Source organism: Perognathus longimembris, chromosome 19, assembly GCF_023159225.1.
Source record: "Perognathus longimembris pacificus isolate PPM17 chromosome 19, ASM2315922v1, whole genome shotgun sequence".
In the NCBI taxonomy this organism is placed as follows: domain Eukaryota; kingdom Metazoa; phylum Chordata; class Mammalia; order Rodentia; family Heteromyidae; genus Perognathus; species Perognathus longimembris.
In genome coordinates this window covers 33,412,219-33,420,503 of record NC_063179.1, presented here as the reverse complement: position 1 = coordinate 33,420,503, position 8,285 = coordinate 33,412,219, and positions in this window count along the sequence as shown.

Sequence of the window (8,285 nt, the reverse complement as noted above, 5' to 3'; positions counted from 1 at the left end):
GGTCTGGGTTTATTTATTTTTGTTGTGATATTTTTATTGCTTTTCGTATGTATTTCTATACCACCTTATTTCAAAAGAGACTAAAAACAAGAAAGAATTACTGAATCGTATTCAGTGAATTTCCTTAAATAAGACTACAAGGGATTAGGATAGGCTTAGTACACATAGTGTCTGCCTAGCATGCACAAGGTTCAGTTCAATTTCCAGCAGAGTCAACAACAACAAGAAATAGAATTTCAGAGGCCTCTAAATTGTATCCCTTGTCCACTATTCCTGGAAAGCATTATGGAGTTCAGCAGAGTTTCACAGCCTTCATTTGAATTGCCTGTGACCAGATGTCAGCTGGTGCCTTTGCAGTCTAGGCAACTCTGTTTTAACTATTATCATCATCCCATGTGAAACCATATCTTTTGTATTTTTAATTATTTTTTCTTGTCTGTTTGTTTGTTCAATTGTTTTGTTTCTCTTGTAGTCCCTTCCTGTGGTTGTATCTCCGCTACCACTATATCTCATCCGAACTCCTGGATACTGTTTATACGGATATTAGAACTGGGGAAGGGAAAGGGAATATCAAAATTGAGAGACAACGGACAAAAAGACAAACCATTCCAAAAGCAATACTTACAAAACCATTTGGTGTAAACCAACTGCACAACTCGGGAGGGAGAGGGGAAGAGGAAGGGGGGAGGGGTAGAAATGAGGGAGAAGATAACAAGTTGAGCAAGAAATGTACTCACTGCCTTACATATGAATCTGTAACCCATCTGTACCACACTTTGATAATAAAGAAAAAAGTTTAACTTAAAAAAAAACTCTATCAATTCCATACCTGTGTGTATTCCAGGCCTTTCCCTGACTTCCTGCCAACTCTCTAGGGACTTACTCACCATCCCTTCATCCTCTAGCTTTTGACATGACTGTCCCTGTATCAGCCTTTCTCAATCTAGATGCAATACTTAGCCTTTTCCTATTCTTCACAAAACAATTCACTCATTTCATGAGTAATACAATGTACTACAGGTCTGAGATGTATAGTTGATAGTATGTGGGTGGATAATGCCATAGCTTTCAAGGTTTTCAAGGCTTCTCAAAAGCTTCTTGACTTCTGGCTCTCTCTTTCTCAGTCTCTCCCTCTGTGTCTCTCTTCTGTCTCTCTGTCTGTCTGTCTCTCTGTCTGTCTCTCTCTCTCTGTCTCTCTCTCTTTCAGGAAGAGCCAGGGTCTTCTCCCTGTCAGTCCAATTATCCCAGTCTCCCTTAACTCCTAACTTTAAGTTTCCCTAAAAGACTTCAGTAGAATAGAGACTCCCTGCTTAACAAAAGCTATGTTCCCTAGGACATAGCTAAGAATATAACAAGAAAGCATTAGATGTATGTATTTATTTGTTGGTTGAGATGAACTTGGAGTCTTTATTTTTAAAGTACTTTATTTTAGAAAAGGAGCTGAATTAGAAGTCAGGGTATTGGAGTTTGAGACCCAACCAAGATTCCCGAAGAACCATTGAAAAAAGAGTGAAATCCATTTGTAATCTCAGTTCACTTGAAGAATGAAGATGTTACAAATATTTTAAATCATTATGCTGATTAAAGGAAGTAGTTGCTGAGCAGGCTTGCTGAAACATGGGACAGTGTTTCTTCAGACATTTTTTTAAAATTTTGTAACAATGGGAAGAGCCATTGGCTTTTTTTTCTTATTTATTGTCAAAGTGATGTACAGAGAGGTTACAGTTTGAGCCATTGGCTTTTAAGGCAAGTTCCGGGGATTCTGGAGGACCAGAAAATGAGGACATTCTACATAAAATCAAGCTGCCAAGCATCCCCACTGAGGAACATTGGTAATTTGAGCACAATATAAACGAGAGGCCTGTCACCTCTGACCTTCTACCTGCTTCCCTACACACAAATGCAGATGAATTTATACATGGTGTAGTGAATTCTTTAAAAAGATTTCCTTTACTCTGGATTATTTTAGCCCAAAATTGTTGTTCCAAGGTGATAGTTTCTCTGTCATCCAACGATACTGCCAACATTTTAATTACAACCTTGAGCTTCATCCTCTAAAGACTGCTTCCATTTAGGGTGCCTGTGTTTAATCTTTCAGTTAAAACTGTATTTTTCCCTCCAAAAGACAAAAAGAAGAAGAACAAATTATGAGATAATGGCTGTGGGAATTTTCCACGTGGAGAAGGCAGCTCTAACAAGGATGCAAGTGACCTTGGTAAAAAGCATTGCATATTTGCTTTGGGCAGCTACTGAGGCCAGAGCACAGTGGATACACATCCTGCCTGGAGCTGCATCTGAGAATTACTAAGCAACAACCCAGACTCAGATTTCAGAAAGTCTCAGCTACAGGACTTAACAGAGGCCTATGGGCACCATCACCTGTAATTAGTTACTACTGCTAATTACACAGGTTTCAAGGGTCTGTCTCAACCCTCCCCTTCAGCTTGCAATAAGCAAGGTAGCCTTAAATAAAGCCAAAGACCATGAAATCATAGACCTGCAGGAGCAATGTACTTCTTCCCTTGCTAGGGATCTCTCTCTGCTCTGGATGCTTCTAAGAGGCCCATCACCAACACACTAGGCTCCCAGTTGGCTTTTCTGGTTCTGGTGAGCACAGTCAACCACACACAGTCTCCATTCATCCTCAGATAAATCTTGGGGCTACTTCATTCCTACCATATAGGTGGAGCCCATGGGGTCCTCGTGAGGATGAACACACAGTGCCTTTGAGCTAGGATCCCGATGAGCATGTGCATTCCTCTTGCCAGTTCTGCCTCCCTGGAACATACATAGCTGTGTTTGTAGATACTTGATGAAGTGAGGGCTCTTGATGATATTTTGCCATGTATATAGTAGGTAAAATCTACCTCTGTGGGCTTAAGGGAGAGCCTGATTCAGATCAGGGTGGGAAAATATGGAACCTGGAAGCCAATTTTACTTCTGTTTTCAAACCAGGCTGAACCATAAGTGTTTGTCCTTAAATGACACTTCAGATTGCTTTGACAATGTTGCTTCTCAAAGTTTCAATGCCTTTCCATTTTTTTAGCCTTCCTTCCAATTTATCCAGTTTATCACTTTTTTTTTTGTCACTCCCTTCACAAATCTCATACCACACTCCTTCAAGGAAAAACTATACTTATCCTTCCCTAAAAACAAGTCCTCTAGCTGGTTCCTCTGCTAGTGTCACTAACATCAAGTCCCTGCAGCCTAGTTTGGGAAAGTTAGAAGGAAGACCTCATGGATTTTTCACAAGGAGGATCTAATACATCAAAGTTTGTCAACATCAAGATCTAAAACCTCCTCCAGACACTCTAGATCTGATGTTCCCACATGTGTTTCATGCCTCTGTGGGATTTCCTAACTTTCTTTCCCTACAGTGGTTCACTTTACCTCCAATCAGTCCTACAACTTTGTGCGCATGTTAGCACACAAATACATCTGCTTAGGTCCTTCAAGATCGTCACCTAAACTGCCTCTTCGTGAAAGTCATGGAGCTTACCTTTCTGTGCTCTCTAGCTTCAGACCACTCAGCCATAGCACTTAGCGACTATAGCACTGAGTTCTTCAGGGGCAAGGAAGTACCTCACCACTGCTATGTAGTCAACTCTTAGAAAGCAAATATTCCTCTAATTCACTAACAATAGCACATCCCTCATAGGAGTAATTTGTGAGAGTTGGTTGGATCCGATGAGTTGATTTGACATGAACTCATTTGGAGACATCATGTAGAAGGTGACAAGTTCGAGGCTGTGGGGAAGACTGTAGATTAGAGTGAAGGACTTGTGTCTCTGACTGTCATGGGATCCTTACCACTCTCTGGCCCTATCTTTCTCTACCCACATGTAATGGTGGACTCAAAATAAGAAGAAAGTCTACAGCTGTTTCTTGTCAAAATCAGATGATTTTATATCTGTAATCTTGCAGCCAGAGCAGTTGAGCTGATATATTTAATGACTCACTCTAGACAGACTGCAATCTGTCCCTGAGAAACAAGGAGGGGGAAACCATTAATCTTTAAAAAAATAAACAGAGAATTATAACAGCTCTTTAATCTGAAGAGCAGGAGATATTGCGCTGGGTCACAGCATCTAAGAACTCACCAATTCCATGAGTAGCAAAGAATGCCCGGAGAGTCATTGATTCAGAGACTCATTCTCCCTGTGATCTCTGAGGGGAGTTCAAAATATCACCAGCAATTAAATTAAGAAGACCTTAAGGAAGTATCTACCCCATTTCATTTGAAAGAAAAGAAAGCATTATGATCGACTTTGGAAGACTTGCTTTCCTAAGCTGGCTCCAGAGTTTTTGGGGTCTCTCTTCAGTGAGCATTTTGCTTTTGGTGGCACAACTCTATACTAGATCTATGCCCCTTCCATCCAAACATCCCCATCCACAGTTTCTGCTGCTCCCCGGGAATAAGAGTTTCTCTTCTACTTTCCCAGAACTCACTTGTCCCCTAATCCCCAAAACTTATCAAATGTTCTTTTCAAGGTCATGTAGTCCTTGTCTTTCTTTGCTGCCAAGCAGGCACAACAGTTTCTCCTCATTGCAGGCTGTTCCACCTCCCAAGGTCATGCCATACTTAGCTAGGTTCCCCTTTCCTCCCCTGGCTTCTAGCCTGATTCTCCTCTGCTTCTCTCCTGAACTTTCTCTGGTGCCTCCTCCTTACCTGTCACTTAACCACTGACCTCATCCAATTCTTCCTCAAGCCTGCCTCTCTCCTCCCTGTACATTCTCTTTTTTGATGATGTGATTAATTTCCACAGTACTACGATGTCAAGAGTTCTCAGAACTATAACCTTCACTCAAGCTACAGACTCGATTTTTCAGTCCCCTATGGATATCACTTGGATATTTTATTGGTATCTTACACTTATCGTTCTACTTTTGCAGTAATACAAGGGGGTCTCAATGATCACACCCATGATTGCTAAACCTAACGGATTATCTCCGATCCCCCTACTCCAACTTCCCTTCAAATCAGTTCCAATGCTTCTTTTTTCTTTTCCTTATTTTAAATTAAAAAAATGAACACAATCATCCAGCTAGCATGTGTTCTACACTATGGACATGTGTGGCTTCATCTCTTTTCAGTTCTTTTCTTTGACATGCCACCAAATTCCTTCCAAGAGTTCAGTGCCATAGACTCTGTTTCCCATCTACCACCATATTCTCAGGCAATAACTTTGTTACTAGGGATTCTATTTCAAACTTGAGTCTATCAAATTAGTGCCTAAGATTTTCCCTCAACCATAGATCTTGAAATATTCTACTGCATAAAAGTTTTCAGAAGCCAAGGGCTCTCTCACATGTGCTGATTTCAACAGAGAATTTCAAGCTCCATACTAATGTCCCTCCATGATATGACGCTCACCTACTTTTCAAATGCCCACTTTTCAAAAGACTTGATCCTGGGGCTGGGGATATAGCCTAGTGGCAAGAGTGCCTGCCTCGGATACACGAGGCCCTAGGTTCGATTCCCCAGCACCACATATACAGAAAACGGCCAGAAGCGGCGCTGTGGCTCAAGTGGCAGAGTGCTAGCCTTGAGCAGGAAGAAGCCAGGGACAGTGCTCAGGCCCTGAGTCCAAGGCCCAGGACTGGCCAAAAAAAAAAAAAAAAAAAAAAAAAAAAAAAAGACTTGATCCTTGCATTCATATTAGCTTTCATGCCTCAATGTCTCTGCACCTTTCTCTCATCATGCAATGCCCTAAATTAACCTCTCATGCCACCTAACTCTTTCTGTCTTGGCGTTACCAAGCTCCAAAGCCCATCTCTAAGCTATTTATTTCCTGGAATCAACTCCAGTTGGGCACCATTCCTTTTTCAAGGGCAAATGGAATCTTTACTCGTGTTTCTTAGTGTTTTATGCCTTCTAGCATGTGGGCAGTGATCAACCTTTCACTCCCTCATGAAGGATGACAAACTTCTGCTTATATATCCTTGTGTCCGGATCCAGCATAAAAGCTGTAACTCAGTCCCCTTCTACCCCAATTAAAAAAAAAGAGTAAAAAGCTAGAGGCAGATAATCTTAAACCTATTCTTATTTATATTGAAAGACACAAGTAGAAGAAGGAATTGATTCAGCAGCCTTAGGCAGCTCAACCGTCCACATTTCAAGAAAGTCTTGACTTCAGGACTGGCCATTGGCCTACAGAAAAATATATAAACCCTTGGAATATTCTGTATGGTAAAAGTGGTTTTGTATGCAAAGTCTTGGGCCATGCAAACCAGTAGATTCAGATAAGTTTACTGTAAAAAATGTGACATGTGGACTTAGAGTAAATGCCTGTCTTTGCATTGGGGAGGTAGAGACTGAGAGAATGAGTTCATCTGCATGGTACTGAATGATTATATAATGGATCCTCAATTTAAAAAAACAGGATATCAAGGCTGGAGACATTGTATGGTTGATGACACAGCTCATATGTTGTCACATCTCATTGCTGGTAGATGAAATATGACTCTCTTGAGACAGGTTGACTGATAGCTTGGACCTGGCTTCTCCTGGACTTTATCCCCAAGTGCAGCTGGGGTTAACATCCTTTGTTAGTCATTAGGGACACTTGTAGCTTCCATGCATGCAGGACTGGGATCAGGACTGAAGCAGCCGCAGACGTATCTCAATATTATTGGTGAATGACACAGACTAAGTTATAGTCCCCTGAAAATCCATAGGCTAAAGTTCCAATCCCCATTATTTCCAAACATGCTTGTATGTGGAGGTAGAGTCATAAGAGATATTAAGTTAAAACAGTTATTATAGCAGGTCCAACAGCAATATCATTATACAAAAGAAGATGAAGTTAGGACATGAACACACAGAGAAAAGATCATGTGTAGACCCACAAGGAGAAGGCAGTCACCAGCAAGCCAAGGCAAGAGGCCAAGTTGAAACATCTGTTCAGTACCTTAAACTTCTAGTTTCCAGAATCATGAGAATATTAAGGTATGTTGCTGAAACTACATTTTATCATTCCAGCCTCACATATGAATATAGGGACCAAGATAAAACTATCCAGAAAATTTTCTCTTAGCATCCATTAACAGCAAGCAGTAAGTAGAATTTAGACTCTACCTTCTTGTTTATATTATCCCTCTTGTGACTGACCATGAAGTACCAACCAAGAACTTGGAAATAAACAAAATGATATTGTCATGTATTACCATATATCATTAAATAGTAAGTTTGATACCTATTAGGTTGAAAGAGGAATACATAAATCATTTGGATATGTCAGCATGTTGCCCAAGAATTATTTTCTATAATTCGACTATGGCATAGAATATGTAAAGACAACATGAATCATCAGTTATCATGGAAATCCAGGAAATAGTGGATGATGTTGGCTAAAATTAGGCAGGATGGGGAGCCTGAGGTGTCAGCTTCCATTTCTCTCTTTATCAAAACCATCTTAATGGTGAGATAGATGAGCCCAGCCATTTCAAGCTGGTATTAGTATCCATTTACCTAAAGATGCATATAGACTATCTTCTCATTTTTATTTTGCCTCCCATGGAAATCAGCCTTGGGGAGAAGAGCCAGGGATCTTTCAGAGTTCTGGTCCCCAAGATAGGGATGTCTTCTGGTAAGTCAGTGAGAGGAATTTTGATTTAAGTTTTGGTTCCCATGAAGCTATTTACAGGGGGAAAATTTCTCTGGAATGGGCAAAGGAAACTTTCTTGTCTGCAAAATAGTTGTATATTTCATATAAATTAACTTCTTGACATTCTTAAATATCATACAAACTGATACTTGTTTTTATTGGCATGCTAACCCATACTGCCTGATCATTAGACACTGTCAATAACAAGTTTCTGAGTCTTTGAGGAAGCAGACAGAGCCTCATGTGAAAGATCCTATATGAGGGCCTTCAGTGTGTGTCTGTGCCCAGCCCCGTGGGCCTTCCCTGTCCCTCACCACCATTTCCACTTCTATTTTGTCTCAATTTCTGCTTAACTTATGTCTCTTTCCAAAATGAGTTATAGCCTTGGAACAAGTACTCGTGCTGAGTAGTTCTGGCCTCCCTGTTCAGATAATTCTGAAAGAATTATGTCTTTTTCCTCAACACTTCTGGTTTATCTCAGATTTCTACTGCCAGATGGAAAGATAATATGACAATTTTTTTGGTGTGATATTGCACCTTGTCCATTCATATGGTACTAGAGGACTAAGTGGGATTCTTTTGTTTATTTGTCTGTTTGTTTTACTCTAGTTATTCTACATACTCTGGAGACAAGTTTCCAAATCTTTAATGTGTATATGAGTCACTTGGAGATTTTTT